General features: G+C 40.0%; 1 protein-coding gene across 4 annotated transcripts in view; it reads left to right on the top strand.

Annotated features, from left to right (window-relative positions):
* ZFYVE9 (zinc finger FYVE-type containing 9) overlaps positions 1–20,686 on the top strand; it is a 227,987-nt gene that overhangs the window by 189,230 nt on the left and 18,071 nt on the right. The window lies entirely within an intron of this gene.

Below are 20,686 nucleotides of genomic sequence, written 5' to 3' on the forward strand. Positions count from 1 at the left end.
GAGACTCATGAATTTATTTGGTTATAGGATCTGCTTAACCCTAGGGTTCCCGTAAGGATGTAGAATATGAATCATAGCTTGATAGTAGTACAGTGTTAGGCATTTGTCATCTTTTTTTTTTTTTTTTAAACAGAGTCTCACTCTTGTCACCCAAGCTAAAGTGCAGTGGCGTGATCTCAGCTCATTGCAACCTCCACCTCCCGTCTTCAAGTGATTCTCCTACCTCAGCCTTCCAAGTAGCTGGGACTACAGGTGTGTACCACCATACCCAGCTAATTTTTTATTTTTAGTAAAGACGTGGTTTCACCATGTTGGCCAGTCTGGTCTCAAACTCCTGACCTCAGGTGATCTGCCCGCCTCAGCCTCCCAAAGTGCTGGGATTAAAAGAGTGAGCCACCGTGCCCAGCCGGCATCAGTCTTTGCAACAGCCCATGTAGCATTTGACATAGCTAATTGGGAGCATCTCTTTGGACCTTCCTCCAGCCCTAGATAACTGCTCAAATGTCAGGATTCACATCAGACAGGTGTAGGAGCTATCCTGGCTTAGAAGTCTTATTCCTGATGGCAGCCAATTATCTCTTGTAAAAACTTTATAAGCATAGATTCTTGGGTGTCTCTAGGGGACACGCTGTGTTACAAGAGTGACTGTTGAAGTAAGACCAAAGTTATGGCTATCAGGAGTTTATGGTTCTCCCTTTTCAAATATAATTTATCATCTTTCACTTTTGCCCATGTTGGACTAGTAGGGATTGACTTTTATGGATTGAATTGTGTTCCTCTAAAGTTCATATATTGAAATTTTAACCCCCCAGTATCTCAGAATATGGCTTTATTTGGAGAGAGGGTCTTTACCAAGTTAATCAAGTTTAAATGAGGTCATTAGAGGAGGCCCAAATCCAGTATGACTGGTATCCTTTTAAGAAGGGGAAATATGGAAACAGGCACACATATAGGGAAGATTATATAAAGAGACATAAGGAGAAGATGTCCAGCTACAAGCCAAGGGTAGAGGCCTGGAAATAGATCCTTCCCTCACAGCTCTCAGAAGAAACTATCTCTGCTGATGTTGATTTTGGACTTGTAGCCTCCAGAACTCTAAGACAATGCATTTCTGTTATTTAAGCCATCCAGCTTGTGGTACTTTGATATAGTTGTGCAAGCATGCTAACACACCAGTCCACCTTAAACAACTGAATTTCAAGACAAAGTATATGAAAAACAAAAGATAATGGGGCAGAGAAGGTGAGTCTTCTGCTTACCCTGTCTCACTGCCTACAGTTTTCAGGCCATGGTGCAGGCAGGGGAAACCCAAACTGACTTAGCTCCCTGACTTGAGACAAAGTTGACAGTATAGACAGCCCATGATTGTTAGAATTTGCAGGACCGGTTGCCAGAAATTTTTTTTAAATTCAGGAGATCTGTAAGGATTTCTGGAGTCTTAGCTGATTACATACTAGTCGGTGTGTCTATACAAAGAAATCACTGGAAATAAATGGGTAGAACAATTTTCATAGGACCAGGAATAGTTTGTATTCTACCAGCCAGAGTGACAAAGGTTCTTGTACTACATGGGGCACATTATCTGTAATGACTCATATTATTTATAGATTCAGGCTGCTCAAATCCTACCTAATAAACTTTAAAGAAAGCTTGAAAAGGTTGAAAGAATGAGCATGTTAAGGAGAGCTGTGGAAGATATAAAAAAGGCCCAAATCAAACTTTAAGAAATGAAGGTGACAATGGGATGAAAAGTATGTTGGGTGAAATTAAATGCAGATTAGACAATGCTGAAAAAAAAATTCATGATCATAAAAACATAACAGAAATGATCCAAAATGAAGCACAAAGAGAAAAGACTAAATTAAATGAACAGCACATCATCCAGTTGTGGGAAATGTCAGGCAGCCAAATTCTGTAGTTGAAGTACCCAAAGGAGAGAGAAGGTGGACCTAAAAAATATTTGAAGAAAGAATGATCAAAAAGTTTCCAAATTTAATGAAAATTATAAACTTATAGATCAAAAAACCCCAATTGCAAGAAACATGGTGAAAACTACATTAAGAAATGTTATAGAGAGAGATCCAAGATGGCTGATCGCTAGCAGCTTGGGATTGTAGCTCTCAGTGAAAAGTGCAAAGAACGAGAGGACGCCACACCTTCACGTGAATTCTTGTTGCTCACGCACCAGGAGATTCTCAGTGGAGGAGCACCATGGGTCACCAGCGCGACTCTTGTGACCGGCGAGGCGGTTTTGCCAGCGCCTCGGAGCGTCGGTTCTTGGTGCAGAGTCAGAAAAGCACCATCAATCTTAACAGCGCTGATTTAGCGCAGTGGGTTGCTCAGATTTCGGCGCTGAGAATCAATAAGTTGGTCGTCCACTCAGAAACCCAATTACAAAGACAGTAATTATAAAGACCACAGATGTATAAATCTACAACGAAGTGAAGAAAACAGCCAAAAAAGGCTGAGAATACCCGAGATCAGAACGCCTCTCCCTCAGCAGGGGATCACAGTCCCTCATCAGCAACGAAACAAGGCTTGATGGAGAACGAGTGTGTTCCAATTACAGAAGCAGGCTTCAAAATGTGGATAATAAGAAACTTCTGTGAATTAAAAGAACTTGTTCTAACCCAATCCAAAGAAACTAAGAACTTTGAAAAAAGGTTTGACAAAATGTTAACAAGAATACACAATTTAGAGAGGAAAAAAAGTGAATCGGTGGACCTGAAAAACACAATACGAGAACTACGTGAAGTATGCACAAGTTTTAACAGCCGAATTGATCAAGCAGAAGAAAGGATATCAGAGGTCGGAGACCAACTCAATGAAATAAAACAAGAAGACAAGATTAGAGAAAAAAGGATAAAAAGGAACAAACAAAGTCTTCAAGAAATATGAGACTATGTGAAAAGACCTAATCTACGCTTGATAGGTGCACTGAATGTGACGAAGAGAATGAATCCAAGCTGGAAAATATGCTTCAGAATATTATTCAGGAAAATTTTCCCAACCTAGTAAGGCAGGATAATATTCAACTCCAGGTAATACAGAGACCACCACAAAGATATTCCTCAAGAAGAACAACTCCAAGGCACATAATCGTCAGATTCACCAGGGTTGAAATGAAGGAGAAAATACTAAGAGCAGCCAGAGAGAAAGGTCAGGTTACCCACAAAGGGAAGCCTATCAGACTTACAGCAGATCTCTTAGCAGAAACCCTACAAGCCAGAAGAGAGTGGGGGCCAATATTCAACATCCTTAAAGAAAAGAACTTTCAACCAAGAATTTCACATCCAGCCAAACTAAGCTTCATAAGTGAAGGAAAAATAAAGTTTTTTGTGAACAAGCAAGCACTCAGAGATTTCATCACCACCAGGCCTGCTTTACAAGAGCTTCTGAAAGAACCACTACACATAGAAAGGAACAAACAGTATCAGCCTTTCTAAAAAATACCAAAAAGTAAAGAGCATCAATATAATGAAGAATTTACATCAATTAATGGGCAAAATAGCCAGCTAATATTAAATGGCAGTATTAAACTCACATATATCATTATTAATTCTAAATTTAAATTGACTAAATCCCCCAATCCAAAGACAGACAGGCAATTTGGATAAAAAACTAAAACCCATCAGTATGCTGCATCCAGACCCATCTCACATTCAAGGATACACACAAGGGATGGAGAAAGAACCAACCAAACAGAGCTAAAATAAATAAATAAAAAGCAGAAGTTACAATTTTTGCCTCTGATAAAATAGTCATTAAAGCAACAAAGATTAAAAGAAGCAAAGAAGGACATTATATAATAATAAAAGGATCAATGCAACAACAAGAAGAGCTAAAGATCCTAAATATATACGCACCCAATACAGGAATACCCAGACATACAAGACTAATAAAGAGACTTAGACTCCCACACAATAATAGTGGGAGACTTTAATATTAATATTAGATCAATGAGACAGAAAATTAACAACGATATCCAGGACTTGAACTCAGATCTGGAACAAGTAAACGTAATTAACATTTATAGAACTCTCCACTTTAAATACACAAAATATACGCTCTTATCAGTACCGCATCATATCAACTTAGAAGTTTAAACGAAATGTTGGTTGGCTCCTTGTTTATTATTCTCTTCCCTCATTTTCTTTTATGTCTCCATTATTAAGGACAGTTATAGGCATACCCATATTTAGACTGCATTCTAGCCTGGGCAATAAAGCAATACCCCCATTCTCTCCCTCTTCCTCTTTCTCTTTCTTCCTCTTTTTTTATTCTTTTTCTTACTCTTTTTTCTTTCTCAAAAAAAAAAAAAAAGAAGAAATGTTATAATCAAATTGTATAAAACTTCACATAAAGAGAAGAACCTTAAAAGCAACTTAAGAGAAGAAATCTACTTTATATACTTAGGTATTATACAAATATGAGAATGACAGCATATTTCTCATGAAAACAATGCAAGTTGCAAGACAGCGCAGCAAAATCTTTAAAGCACTGAAAAAATAAGGCTATATTTTATACCCAGTGAAAATATGTTTCAAAAATGAAGGCAGGCCAGGCGCAGTGGCTCACGCCTGTAATTCTAGCCCTTTGGGAGGCCAAGGTGGGTAGATCATTTGAGGCCAAGAGTTCAAGACCAACCTGGCCAACATGGTGAAACCCCATCTCTACTAAAAATCTAAAAACTAGCCAGGCGTGGTGGTGGGTGCCTGTAGTCCCAGCTACTCAGGAGGCTGAGGCATGAGAATCACTTGAATCTGGGAGGCAGAGTTTGCAGTGAGCTGAGATTGTGCCACTGCACTCCAGCCTGGGAGACAGAGGGGGATTCTGCCTCAAAAAAAAAAAAAAAAAAAGCGGCAAAGCATTTTCTCAAATACATGGAATTTGTCACCAACAGACCTGTTCCACAAGAAATGTTAAAGTCCATCAAGGAGAATACCAAATGTTGGAAATCTGAATCTACGCAAAGAAATGAAAAGTGACAGAAATGATAAATTTATAGGTAAAGGTAACATATCTTTAAAAGACAATTAACTGTTTCAAATTAAATGTTTTGCTGGGTACAGTGGCTCATGCCTATAATCCCTGCACTTTAAGAGGCCGAGGTGGAAGGATTGCTTGAAGCCAGGAGTTCAAGACCAGCCTAGTCAGCAAAGTGAAACACCATCTTTACAAAAAATACAAAATTTAGCTGGGCATAGTGGCACATGCCAGTAGCCCTAGCTACTTGCCAGGCTGAGGCAGGAGGATTGCTTGAGCCCAGGAATTTGAGGTTGCAGTGAGCTATGATCACACCATTGCATTCCAGCTTGGGCAGCAGAATGAGTCCCTGTCTCTAAAATAAAATAACATATATTGAATAGTAATGTATTGTGGAATTTATACCATATGTAGAGACAAAATGTAGCACAGTAGCACAAAGGCCAGGGAAGGGGATATGGAAGTATATGACATATGCTGTGGTATAATATTACTTAAAAGTTTATTGGTAAGTTAAAGATACATAATATAAACCCAAAAGCAACAACTACAAAAATCAAAGTGAGTAGGTATAGCTAATAATCCAAAAAAATGATAAAATGCAATCATAAAAGAAGGCTGAAAAAACGAAGAGACTGGAAAACAAAATAAATAGCAAGATAGAAAATTTAAATCCAGCCATATTTTAAAAAATCACTCAAATATAAATGATCTAAATACCTTCAAGTAAAAGGCAGAGATTGTCAGATTGGATAGGCAAGATATGTTTGTGTAAGAAATATTATGTAAGAAACATGTAAGAAAACCACTTGTGGCCGGGCACAGTGTCTCATACCTAATTCCAGCACTTTGGGAGGTTGAGGAGGGTGGATTACAAGATCGAGAAATCGAGATCATCCTGGCCAACATGGTGAAACCCTAAAAATTCAAAAATTAGGGTATTTTTGTATTTTGATTACTGGTGCATGGTGGTGGGCACCAGTAATCCCAGCTACTCAGGAGGCTTAGGCAGGAGAATTGCTTGAACCTGGGAAGCAGAGGTTGCAGTGAGTCAAGATTGTGCCCCTGCACTCCAGTCTGGGCAACAGAGCGAGACTCTGTCTCAATAGAAAAAGAAAAAGAAATATAGGCACACAAATAGTTTTAAAGTAATTGGGTAGAGGCCAGGCATGGTGGCTCATGCCTGTAATCCCAGCACTTTGGGAAGTCAAGGTGGGCAGATCATCTGAGGTCAGGTGTTCTAGACCAGTCTGGCCACCATGGTGAAACCCCATCTTTACTAAAATACAAAAACTAGCTTGGCATGGTGGTGCACACCTGTAATTCTACTCGGGAGGGTGAGGCAGGAGAATTGCTTGAACCCAGGAGGGGGAGGTTGCACTAGCAGAGATCACACCACTGCACTCCAGCCTGGGCAACAGAGCAAGACTCTGGCTCAAAATAAAAATAAAGTAAATGGGTAGAGAAGATACCATAGTAATATTCAAAGAAAGCAGAAATGGCTATATTAACATCCGGATTATTTCAGAACATATTACCAGGGATTAAAGAAATACGTACCATATTTATAAAGGGATCATTTTTTCAAAATGGTACAACAGTTTCAAAACATGTATCTAAGAGCAGAGCTTCAAAATGCACAATGCAAGAACTGGTAAAACTACAAGGTTAATTGGAGAAATCCACAATAATATTTGGAGATTTCAGTAACCCTATCTCACTAATTGAGGGAAGTACTGAATAGAAAATCAGCAGGACTATGGAAAACTTGAAAAACACAGCCAATTTGACTTAATTGACTTTTATAGAATACTCCACCCAACAGCATCAGAATGCACATTCTTTTCCTTTGCACATGGAACGTTTACAAAATAGACCATTTTCTGTGGTATAAAAGAAGTCTCAAAATGATTCAAATCCTACAGAGTGTGGTCTGTGACCACACAGCATTAAATAAGAAACCAATACCAGAAAGATCTCTAGAAAATTCCCAAATATCTGGAAATAAAGTATATCTTTCTTAATAATCCATGGGTCAAAGAAGAAACCAAAAGGAAAATTATAAAATATTTTGAACTGCTTGAAAATGAAAACATGAGACATAAAAATTTGGGGGATACAGCTAAAATAATGATTAGAGATAAATTTATAGCACTAAACCCTTATATTAGAAAAAAAGGCTGGGCATGGTGGCTCACACCTGTAATCTCAAAAAATGAAAAAAAAATCACAAATATGACATAATTTGGGATAAATTTGATAAATGATTTGTAGTACATAACACTGAAAACTACAAAATATTGTTATGAGAATTTAAAGACCTAAATAAATAGACATATATAATATTCATGGATTGATAGACTCTACTGTTAAGATGTCAGTTGTAACTTCAACACAGTCCCAATCAAAATACTTGTAGGCTTTTTAAAAAATAAAAATTGAGGTGCTGATCCTGAAATTTGTGAGAGGATGCAAGGAACTTAGAAAAGCCACAATGAATTTGAAAAAGAACATAATTCCAGGACTTAGATTACCTGATGTTAAGACGTATTTTAAAAGTAGAGTGATCGGCTCGGTGCAGTGGCTCACACCTGCATCCCAGCACTTTGGGAGGCTGCAGCAGGCAGATCACCTGAGATCAGGAGTCAAGACCAGTCTGGCCAACATAGGTGAAGCCCTGTCTGTCTCTCCCTTTTTTTTTTTTTTTTTTTTTTTTTTTGGCTCCCTATTGGAAGAACCTCTAATCTTTTTTTTTTTTTTTTTTTTTTTGAGACAGAGTCTTGCTCTGTTGCCAGGCGCCAGGCTAGAGTGCAGTGGTGCAATCTCGGCTCACTGCAACCTCCGCCTCCTGGGTTCAAGCAATTCTGCCTCCTCGGCCTCCCAAGTAGCTGGGATTACAGGCGTGTGCCACCACACCCAGCTAATTTTTGTATTTTTTATTAGAGAGTCGGTTTCACCATGTTGGCCTCTTGATCTCTTGACCTCGTGATCCGCCCGCCTCAGCCTCCCAAAGTGCTGGGATTTCAGGCATAAGCCACTGCTCCTGGCCCTGTCTCTAAGAAAAATACAAAAATTAGCTGGGCGCGGTTGCGGGTGCCTGTGATTCCAGCTACTCAGGAGGATGATGCAGGAGAATCGCTTGAGCCTGGGAGATGGAGGTTGCAGTATGCTGAGACCATGCCACTGCACTCCAGCCTGGGCAACAGAGTGAGACTCCATATCGGGGTTGGGGGGGGGGAGGCGGGAAATAGAGTGATCAAAGCAGTACTGTTTGGGTGTAAATATATATGAATAAACCAATGGAATAGAATAGAGAGGCAAAAAATAGATGCTCACAGATGGTCAATTGCTTTTCCCTAAAGATGCCAAGCACTTCATTTGGAAAAGGATAATCTTTTGAACAAAAATGGTATTTATAATTGTATAGCTAGCCAGCTGTTCGAAAAAGAAGATGAACCTCAACCTTTACATACCATGTACAAAAATTAATTTGAAATGATTCATAGACTTATTCAGAGAGAAAACTAAAGCTTCTGAAAGAAAACATTATATAAAAATCTTAGTGGCCAGGCGCAGTGGTGGCTCATGCCTGTAATAGCACTTTGGGAGGCTGAGACAGGTGGATCACCTGAGGTCGGGAGTTTGAGACCAGCCTGACCAACATGGAGAAAGCCCATCTCTACTAAACATACAAAATTAGCCAGGCATGGTGGTGCATGCTTGTATTCCAGCTACTTGGAAGGCTGAAGCAGGAGAATTGCTTGAGCCTGGGAAGTGGAGGTTGCAGTGAGCCGAGATCAGGCCATTACACTCTAGCCTGGGCACAAAAGCAAAACTCTGTCTCAAAAAAAAAAAAGTTTTTGGCTTGAAGGAGTGTGAGGAAACAATATATTACAAAAGGGCTCTATGAAATTTTGGGGGGGTGATTGCAAGTGCCTTTTTATGGGTGTATGTACATGAGAGAATTCATCAAATTATACACTTTATGTGTAATTTGTCAATTATTTTAAATATAACTGTAAAAAAAGTTTTTTCCTACTAATGTAGTGGACATTAAGAGTTAACCTGTTGAAGTCTTTCACAAAAAGGAACAAAGTTTTATTAACTCTTTACTCAACACCATAAAGACAGGAATAGAGAAGTTTATGTTGGTTGTGATACAAGAATCTGTGAAATCGTTTATTTGTATAATTCTACATCTTGTATAAGGCAGGCTGAAAAATAGGCTGAATGGCCTCTTGAGATTCTTTCCCACTCTAAGCTTCTAAAATAGGAGATTTGGGTTATTTTAATTTGAAACTACACATATTCTTCAGAGAAGTGTGAAATTACAAAAGCATAATTTCATAGGTTCTTTGTAGCACTAGCGAGAACAGATGGCGCTAAAATCTGTTTGAGGAATGTTTGATTCTCTGGCCTTCAAGGAATACATTTCTTTTAGTGAATTAAGAGCTGATAGTTCTCTTATCAAAGGAATGAAAGGAGTTGGTCAAAGGTCCTCTGGAGAATAGTGCAGAGGAGAGAGATGGTGTTCCATTGATTATTGGTATAGCTTTTCCTAGTGTTTACATAAAAGACAGTATTTAACAGTAGATATGTTCAAATAAAAGAATCCTCAAGAAGGAGCCCATGATGCTGTACCTCCACTGATTGCAAGAGGAGACTACTGCTGAACTCTGCATGCCCAGGATAGTACTGTCTTCTCTCTTATATGCATGCCCATTGATAGGAGTGACTCTACTACACTGGACTGCCAGTCAAATTCCTGGCTTTCCATACCTCCCAGAACTCAGAACCTTGCTGCCATATTTGGCCTTGAGACCATCAGCTCTAATCTCATTGTGTTTATGTGCAGCACCACAAGAAGTCCTGGACACCTAGGGCATCCCTTGTTTATCACAGTTTAATCTCTATCTCTGTACACCCTCCTTTCTGACCCTATTTCTTATTCATTTTGGAGAACCCAAGGGATTAGTTCTTGTAAGTCTTATTTGCCTCTATCCATTTCCTTGGTAATCTTATCCAGTTCTATGGACTTAAATACTATTTCTATGCTGACATCTTCCAAATGTTTGTTTTTAGCCTGAATGAATCTCTCTACTGTTTTGTAGACTTGAGTGTCCTGTTCCCTACTTGACATCTCTACTTGCATACACATTTCAAGCTTAGTAAGTTCAACTTTGAGGTGGTCTTACAGTCTCCTCTATCTAAATTAATGACATTGCTGTCATCTTTTCAGTTACCCAGGCCCAAAACTTTAGAGTCATCTACGAACCTTCTTTCCCTCATTCCCTGATTAAGACAAATCTATCAGGAAATTCTGCTGCCTCTACCTTCTAAATGTAAATATAATCCAGCTGCCTCTCAATCCTGGGACCAATCTGGTCTCCGATCTGGATATCTGCAGTGGCCTCTTAACTGGTCCTCTTGTTAGTACTCTTACCTCAGTCTGTTCTCAATGTAGTAGCCTAAGTGGTCCTTTAAAAACTAAGTCATATCATGTCACTCCCCTGCTTAAAACCTTCCACAGATTTTTGATCCCAGTCAGAAAAAACACAAGTCCTCTACACCATTTGTATTTCTTGACTCATTATCTCTGTGACCTCATTTTTTATACCTCTTCCTTTTCTGTCACTCAGCTCTGTTCACACTGTTCTTGATATTTCTTGAAATTACAGGGCATGCTAACATACTACCCTCCAGGGCACTGCACATATCCCTGTGCAGTGGGATAAGAGCCTGTGGCTTTTCCCTCACTTGTTTTAGTAAGACATCCTCTGATTCTCTTATTTAAAATTGTACCCACCAAAACTCCCAGTCCTCCTTCCATGTCTAATTTTTCTCTATAGCACTTTTCATTGTATAATGGTTTTCTGTGTTTTACTTGTTTATTGTTTTTCTCTCCTCCTCCTCCTATACACACAAGAATATAAGCTCTGTGAGGGCAGGAATTTGTTTGCTTGTCTACTGCTGAATAAACCAAGCACTAAAACAGTGCCTAGCACATATTAGAAAGTCAGTGCCCATTGGCTAAATGAATAAGTATTTGCTAAGTGAATGAGTGAAGGCAGCCTGGGCAGCATAGCGTGAGACCTCAGCTCTACAAAATAGAAAATAGGCCAGAGGGCCAGGTGTGGTGACTCACGCCTATAATCCCAGCACTTTGGGAGGCCCAGGAGGGAGGGTCACTTGAGGTCAGGAGTTTGAGAGCAGCCTGACCAACATGGCGAAACCCTGTCTCTACCAAAAAATAAAAAATTAGGCAGGCGTGGTGGCACATGCCTGTAATCCCAGTTACTTGGGAGGCTGAGGCAGGAGAATCGCTTTAACCCAGGAGGCAGAGGTTGCAATGAGCCAAGGCTGCGCCACTACACTTCAGCCTGGGCAACAGAGTGAGACCCTGTCTCAAAAAAAAAAAAAAAAAAAAAAAAAAAAATAGACCCGGTGTGGTGGCTCACACCTGTAATCCCAGCACTTTGAGAGGCTGAAGTGGGAGGTTGGTGGATCAGTTGAGGCCAGGAGTTTGAAATCAGCCTGGATAACATGGCAAAACCCTGTCTCTATTGAAAATACAAAAATTTGTGGGGCATGGTAGTGCATGCCTATAGTCCCAGCTGTTTGGGAGGCTGAGGCACAAGACTCCCTTAAACCTAGGAGGCAGAGGTTGCAGTGAGCTGAAATCCTGCCACTGCACTCCAGCCTGGGCAACAGAATGAGACTCTGTCTCCAAAGTAAATAAATAAAAATAGCTGGGTGGGCCATGTCTGTAGTCCCAGCACTTTGGGAAATCAAGGTGGGCAGATCATTTGAGGTCAGGAGTTCAAGACCAGCTTGACGTACAAAGTGAAACCCTGTCTCTACTAAAATACAAAAATCAGGGCCGGGCACAGTGGTTCACACCTGTAATTCTAGCATATTGGGAGGCCAAAGCAGGTGGATCACCTGAGATCAGGAGTTCGAGATCAGCCAGGCCAACTGGGTAAAACACCGACTCTACTGAAAATAGAAAAACTTAACTGGGCCTATTGGCGGTCACCTATAATCCCAGCTACTTGGGAGGCTGAGGCAGGAGAATCACTTGAACCTGGGAGGTAGAGGTTACACTGAGCCAGGATCATGCCATTGCACTCCAGCCTAGACGACAGAGCAAGAGTCGGTCTTAAAAAAAAAAAAATACAAAAATTAGCCAGGCATGGTGGTGGGTACCTGTAATCCCAGCTGCTCAGGAGGCTGAGGCAGGAGAATGGCTTGAACCCAGAAGGCAGAGGTTGCAATGAGCCAAGATTGTGCCACTGCATTCCAACCCCAGCCTGGGTGACAGAGCAAGACTCCCTCTCAAAAAAAAAAAAAAAAAAAAAAAAAAATAGCTGGGCGTAGTGGTACATACCTATAGTCCATGTACCTGGGAGGCTGAGATGGGGAGATCACTTGAGCCAAAGAGTTGGAGGCTGCAGTGAGCTATAATTATGCCTCTGTACTCCAGTCTGGGCAACAGATCAAGACCCTGTCTCAAAAAAAAAAAAAAAAAAACCAACCAAAACAGAATGAATGAAGGCTCATAGTTGTCAATATATAGACTCATAGGACTTGAAGATGGGGTCTGTCCTCTGGACACCAGTGAATTTCAGCTAACTGGAAGAGTACATATTTACATTTTTTTCCTGAAATTACTCCAAGAAAGGATATTCTTCCACCTTTTCCATCATTCTTCAGCTTGGTGTTTCTTTCTCAGTTCTGTTCCTTCACTCATGCTGTTTCCTTTATCCAGAATATTCTTTTTGTATACCTGATAGCCTTTAGGAAACCTCCCTGGAATTATCCATCCCCCAGACGGTGTCACGGTTTTTCTCCTCCATTTTCTTGCTGTTTTTTATTTCTCTAACATGCACAGAGTGATGGATATGAATCCTGTCCTCCTCTGAATTGTGAGCCCCTTGAAGGCAGAGAGTATCTTTCATGCTTTCCTGTATCCTTGTTGTAGTTGTTCACTTTCATAGATTTTCCACACCTTTGCACTGGATCTTCCTACCTAAAGCCTCTCTTAATCACCTGATATGTTTATAGAATTGAATCACTAAAACTTACTTTATTTGGCTGAGTCCAGTGGCTCATGCCTATCATTCCAGCACTTTGGGAAGCCAAGAGGAAGGATCACTTTAGCCCCAAGATTTGAGACCAGCCTTGGCAACATAGTAAGAAAGACCCCATCCATACAAAATTTAAAATGAAAGAATTAGCCAGGTGTGGTGGCACATAGCTATAGTACTGACTATTTGGGAGGCTGAGGTGGGAGGATCACCTGAGCCCCAGAGGTCAAGGCTGCAGTGAGCGGTGATCATATCACTGCACTTCAGCCTGGGCGAGAAAGCAAGACTCTGTCTCAGAAATGAAAACAAAAACAGAAACTTATTTTATTAAATACCCAATCCATATGACACTAATTACAAGTGAACCAAGATCTTGTTAAAAATATCATGCTAACCACATTAACTCTTAATATAGTTTTATGACTATTACAAACCATCCAAATGTATTCTTACTTATTTAGTTTACTAATCAGTATATTCGGCAAGTATTTATGGAGTGCCTACCATGACAAAGGCCCTATGCTAAGCCTAACACATACACAAATTGTAGCTGTTCCTCAAGGCCCTGCTTAAATTCCTGTAGAAATCCTTTCCATTTCAAATAGAAAGACTAAAAAAACTGTCATTTTTTAAACATGAGATCTCAGGAAGTTGAAGTACGTGGTGTGTTAACTCGAAGATGGATTAGATATTACACCTCCTCACCCATTTCTGCAGCACAATCATTCATAGAACTATATTCTTTTAATTGGCTCCTGTGATTTTCAGTGACTCCAAGGGTGGGAAACACAGGAAGGTAAAGCTCATGCTGTTGCGCTTGATGTGTTAAAATGGTTCTTTTGAGATAGTACTCCTGTGGCATTTAGCTCAGCCTGCTCAGTGCCTGGCTCATGGTTGGTGCTCTACAGATGTTACCTACTTTGCACATCCTGTTGTTACAGCAGTTGTTTCTCTGCCTTTTACTGGTATGTCATTCTCAGCAATTTGTAAACTTTTAGGAAAGGTTCTTAATTTCATTGTCTTATAAGAGGTATAAGAGGTACTTGGTTGAATTATTTGCTGCTGATTTTAAGGTTGCTTTAAGGTTCAGTAGGCAGGGTAGGGAAGATGAGCATACAAATTTCAGTTAACAATCAGTACTTATTATATGTTTGGTGCTGTCCTAAGCACTTTGTAAACATTAATTTATCTAACTCTCATAACTCTGTGAAATAGTTACTTTTATTATCCCATTTTATAGAAGAGGTTCCTGGGAGTAAGTTTACTGAAGGCACGTGGATAGTTACTAGCAAAGCCAGTATTCAAATACTGTCGGTCGAAGGTCAGGCGTGGTGGCTTATGCCTGTAATCCCAGCACTTTGGGAGGCCAAGGTGGGTAGATCACTTGAGGTCAGGAGTTCAAGACCCCCCTGACCAACATGGTGAAACCCCTTCTCTACTAAATAATAATAATTAAAAAAATTAGCCAGGTGTGGTGGCACATGCTTGTAACCCCAGCTACTTGGGAGGCTAAGGCAGGAGAATCGCTTGAACCCAGGAGGCAGAGGTTGCAGTGAGCCAAGATTGTGCCATTGCACTCCAGCCTGGGCAACAAGAGTGAAACTCCATCTCAAAACAAAACAAAACAAAAATATTGTTAGTCTTGCAATTAAGCATTATTCAAGATTGAATGTGGATAATGGCATATGAAAAATACAGAGAGTGTGCTATGGCATTTCAAAGAAGGGAATGATCACATTAATGTCTCACTGAAGGGTTAAAGAAGTCTTCATACTGGCCAGGCGCAGTGGCTCATGCCTATAATCCCAGCACTTTGGGAGGCCAAGGCAGGTGGATCACAAGGTTAGGAGTTCGAGACCAGCCTGGCCAATATGGTAAAACCCCATCTCTACTAAAAATACAAAAATAAGCTGGGCGTGGTGGCGCATACCTGTAGTCTCAGCTACTCAGGAGGCTGAGGCAGAAGAAGTGCTTGAACCCGGGAGGCAGAGGTTACAGTGAGTCGAGATCGAGCCTCTGTACTCCAACCTGGGCAACAGAGACCACTTGAGATCAGGAGTTTGAGACCAGCCTGGCCAACATGGTCAAACTCCATCTCTACTGAAAATACAAAGAATTAGATGGGTGTGATGGTGGGTGCCTGTAGTCCAGCTACTTGGGAGGCTGAGGAGAATCACGTCAACGTGGGAGGCAGAGATAGCAGTGAGCCAGGACCACACCACTGCACCCCAGCCTGGGCAACAGAGCAAGACTCTGTCTCAAAAAAACAAAAGAAAAGAAAAAAAAGAAAAACCAAACAACAACAACAAAAAGAAAATAGTAATGTAAAGCCTCAGGGATGGGAAATGGTAGTCCCTCAGGAAGTAGTCCTGCATGTAAGCAGCATGTAAGTTTACTGTAGGAGGGAGGCAAGACAGGACAGCTGATTTGGGGTTAGAGCATAGGAACTTGAGATTCTGAATGGAGGACAAGCTGGAGAAAATGTGATGTAGAGCTGTGCTTTGATAAATATGGAAACATTGTATGTGATGAATCAGAACTGATAGGGATTGACTGTAGGAAAACCAGTTATAAGATCATTATGTCCAGAAAAGAGGCAATTAAGCCATGAACTGTGGTGAAGATAGGTATAGATACAAGAAACATTTGAGAATTTGAATTGACAGTGGAATAGCACAACCAAAATGGATAGACAAGTGTTTATATCATTATATGACAAGTGTAAATTTATTTTATGGTCAGTAAGGTCCTTTGATTATCTTGGAAACTCTGCTCTTGTCATAACTGAGCATTATTTTAAGATAAATAAAATATATTCATTTATCTCTAAAGAAATAAGAAATTTCTTTCATTGGACTTGTAATTTACATCCAAGGAGATTATTTCCTTTGAGGCCAGCTAATTTATTCAGAATGTCTGGATTGAAAATGTTTCTTAGTCTGCTTAGTGTAGACAAAATTAGAAACCACTTTAGCCTAATGATTCGGAAGAAATGATTTCTTTAAAACTGTGATCATCTTAGTTTCTTTCATGTGATACAAATGTAAATTGCAAATGAGAACCTAAATGTGTCTGTCAGTTGGCTTTGCTAAGCAGAAATCTTCTAGCTGACTCATCCTGTTTGCAGAAGAATTATTTCAAAGTAACCTTTGGAAAACCCTGGTAGAAGTGGTTTGGATTAGTGAGATTGATAAATGTCAGTGTAAGAGTAGTATTCAATTATAGTTTGGATACCCCTGGTGCTTTGCAAGAGTTATAATAAAGTAAAGCCAAGAGATGATGATGCCTTGGAGTTGCATTGATAGAATACCTAGGAATAAATTTATCCAAAGAAGTAAAAGACTTGTACCCTGAAAACTACAAACATTGCTGAAAGTAATTAAAGACCTATATAAATGGAAAGACATTTCATGGATTGGAAGACTTAATATTGTTAAGATGCCAATCCTAAAAGTGATCTACGAATTCATTGCAAGCCTTATCAAAATTTCAATGACGTTTTTGCAGAAATGGAAAAGTCAGTATTCAAATTCATCTGGAATTGCAAGGGGCCCTGAATAGCCCCTTATGGATGTTCTTGAAAAAGAACAAAATTGGAGGATTTATACTTCTCAATTTTAAAACTTACGCTTACCTCACACTATATATAAAAACTAAGTTAGAACAACCAACAAACTAAATATAAGAGCTAAAACCATAAAGCTATTAGACAAAAACGAGTAATTCTTCATGATGTTGGATTTGGTATTGGATTTGGTGTCATATCTGACACCAAAAGCATAAGCAACAAAATAAAAAAATAGGTGAATTGGATTTAATAAAAATTAACAACTTTTGTGCATCCAAGGACATTATCAAAATGAAAAGACAACCTACAAAATGGGAGAAAATATTTTCAGATCATATCTCTGATAAGGGTCTAGTATCCAGAATATATAAAGAGCTCGTACATGTCAACAGCAAAGACAGTGAGGCAAAGTGGGTATGCACCTGTAGTTCCAGCTACTCCGGAGGTTACGGTGGGAGGATCAAGGCCGGTCTGGGTAACGTAGTAAAACCCTGTCTCTAAAAACAAGAAAAGACAGGCAGTTTTTAAAAAATGGGTAAAGGACTTGAATAGACATTTCACAAAAGAATCACATGAAAAGATGCTCAACATCATTAGTCATTATGGGAATGCAAATCAAAACCACAATGAGATACCACTTTATACCAACTAGAATTTTTTTTTAAAGGAAAATAATGAGTGTTGGTGAGGATGTAGAAAAATTGGAACCCTTGTACATGGCTGGTTAGAAATGTAAAATGTTTCTGCCACTATAAAAAAGAAACCAGTTTGGCACCTTCTCCAAAAGTTCAACATAGATTACCATATGACCCTACAATTCTGCCCCCAAGTATATGCCCAAAAGAATCGAAAACAAGGTACTCCAACAAGTACATGTATACACATGTTCATAATAGTACTATTAAAAATAGGTGAAAGGTGGAAACAGCTCCAATGTCTATCAGTGGATGAATGGATAAACAAATTGAGGTCTATACATACAATGGAATGTTTTTCCACCATAAAACAGAATCAAGTATTAATAAGTGCTACATTGTGGGTGAGCTTTTAAAACTTTATGCCAAGTGAAAGAAGCCAGACACAATTGTCACATGTAATATAGTTCTATTTATATGAAATATTCAGAACAGATAAATATATAGAGACAATGCAGATGGTGGTAGCGGGCAAATGGAGCACTTTGGTACTGTTACTGGAAAGGTATTCAGGTTTAGACCCCAAGAGAGGATTCTTGGATCTCACGCAGCTGAGTCCATAAAGGGAAAGCAAGTTTATTAAGAAAGTAGAGGAATAGGCTGAGTACAGTGGCTCATGCTTGTAATCCTACTACTTTGAGAGGCTGAGGTGGGCGGATCACTGGAGGTCAGGAGTTTGAAACCAGCCTGGCCAGCATGATGAAACCCCATCTTTACTAAAAATACAAAAAAAATTAACTGGTTGTGGTTGTGGCCCCCTGTAATTCCAGCTACTTGGGAAGCTGAGGCAGGAGAGTCGATTGAACCTAGGAGGCAAAGGTAGTGAGCCGAGATCACACCATTGCACTCCAGCCTGGGCAACAAGAGTGAAGTTCCACCTGCACACAAAAAAGTAAAGGAATAAAAGAATGACTGCTCCTAAGGCAAAGCAATGTCATGGGCTGCTTGTCTGAGTATATTTAAGGTATTGCAGTCTTTCTTTCTTTTTTTTTTTTTTTGAGATGGAGTTTCACTCTTGTTGCCTAGGCTGGAGTGCAATGGCACCATCTTGGTTCACTGCAACCTCCGCCTCCCAGGTTCAAGCGATTCTTCTGCTGCAACTTCCGCCTTCTGAGTTCAACCAATTCTCCTGCCTCACCCTCCCGAGTAGCTGGGATTACAGGCATAAACCACCACCCCCAGCTAATTTTGTATTTTTAGTAGAGATAGGGTTTCTCCATGTTGGTTAGGCTGGTCTCAAACTCCTGACCTCAGGTGATCTACCTGCCTCGGCCTCCCAAAGTGCTGGGATTACAGGTGTAAGCTACAGTGCCCAGCCTGGTATTTCTTGATTATATGCCGAACAAAGGGTTTTCTGGGAAAGGGATGGGGAATTCCTGGAACTGAGGGTTCCTCCCCTTTTTAGACCATGTAGGGTAACTTCCTGACATTTTCATGGCATTTGTAAACTGTCATGTGTGAGTGGGAGTGTTTTTTAGCATGCTAATATATTATAATTAGCAGGTAATGAGCAGTGAGGACCACCGGTGGTCATTTTCATCACCATCTTGGTTTTGACGGGTTTTGGCCAGCTTCTTTATGGCACTCTGTTTTTATCAGTGGGGTCTTTGTGACCTGTATCTTGTGCTGACCTATCTCATCCCAACTAAGAATGTCCAACCTCCTTGGATGTAGCCTAGCAGGTCTCAGCCTCATTTTACCCAACCCCTGTTGAAGATGGAGTCGAACAACTCTGACAGCACCACAACTTTTTTTTTTTCCAAGATGGAGGCTCTTTGTGTTTCCCAGGCTAGAGTGCAGAAGCTCAATCTTGGCTCACTGCAACCTACACCTCTTGGGTTCAAGTAATTGTCCTGCCTCAGCCTCCCGAGTAGCTGGAATTATAGGTGCTTGCCATCATGCCCTGGTGATTTTTTTGTACTTTTTTTTTTTTTTTGAGACGGAGTTTCGCTCTTGTTACCCAGGCTGGAGTGCAATGGCGCGATCTCGGCTCACCGCAACCTCCGCCTCCTGGGTTCAGGCAATTCTCCTGCCTCAGCCTCCTGAGTAGCTGGGATTACAGGCACGCGCCACTATGCCCAGCTAATTTTTTGTATTTTTAGTAGAGACGGGGTTTCACCATGTTGACCAGGTTGGTCTCGATATCTTGACCTCGTGATCCACCCGCTTCGGCCTCCCAAAGTGCTGGGATTACAGGCTTGAGCCACCGCGCCCGGCCGATTTTTTTGTACTTTTAGTAGAGATGGGTTTTCACCATGTTGGCCAGGCTGGTCTTAAAGTCCTGACCTAAAGTGATCCACCCACCTCAGCCTCCTAAAGTGCTGGGATTACAGATGTGAGCTACTGCGCCTGGACCGCAGCACTACAACTTATAGGAGGAAGAGGGGAGTAAAACAAAATAAGTTTCCAATTAGATTTTTAAAGCCTCGATTTAAAGGATTAGATCAGAAAGTTGGACAAATGGGATGACATGAAGGAAAAAAAGGGAAATAAAAACAAATTATCATTAACCCAGAGCTGGGCTAGGTGGCATGTACCTGTAATCCCAGCTACTCAAGAGGCTGAAGTGGGAGGATCACCTGAGCCCAGGAGCTTGAATCCAGCCTGGACAACATAGTGAGACTCCCATCTCTTAAAAAAAAAAATGGTGTCAAACTCTTTATGGAAATAAAATAACAATGACAAAAAATTAGCATTAGTCTGTTTCAGCCAGGGGCTGGAGTTTAACATCAAAGGTGAGTTCTTATTACATGCAAAGAAGTGGCCTATGTATTTTTTTTTTATTAGGTTCAGAATTATTATGTTAAATCTTTTGAGAAGAATAAATCAAAATATTAGTAACTAATTTCATTGAAGATCTCAAACATAAATATTAAAATTAAGAAACAATGAATTTCATATATTTTTAGAATATATGAAATATAGGAAGGTTCACTCCTTTGGAAGTTGATAAAGAGAGCAGATGCACTTAAATATGGGACATTCTTTTGAACTTAGAATTTCAGATTATCCTCAGAGAATCCAGTATATAGGAGAAACTACAATTAGCTAAACTAATTTTAGTTACTTGAGTTCAGTGCAGCAATAAAAGGACAAAAAAATGAATGCAAAATGTGTCATGTGCTTATTAGGTCATAGTACAAATCAGTTATAAAATATACAGAGAATTTTTATATATGTTGATTTGTTAATGGTGACTGATTTTTTACTTTGTTTTCATTATTTGGTAGCCCCTTTGTCACTTTAATATGTAATATTATTCTGTTAGTTTTGTTTTTGAGAAGATGGAGTTGCACCATGTCAGACAGAAGAATGCTCATTCTTGTTAGAGTAAGGTTGTCCCTCTTCAA

Source organism: Saimiri boliviensis, chromosome 11, assembly GCF_048565385.1.
Source record: "Saimiri boliviensis isolate mSaiBol1 chromosome 11, mSaiBol1.pri, whole genome shotgun sequence".
Taxonomy (NCBI): domain Eukaryota; kingdom Metazoa; phylum Chordata; class Mammalia; order Primates; family Cebidae; genus Saimiri; species Saimiri boliviensis.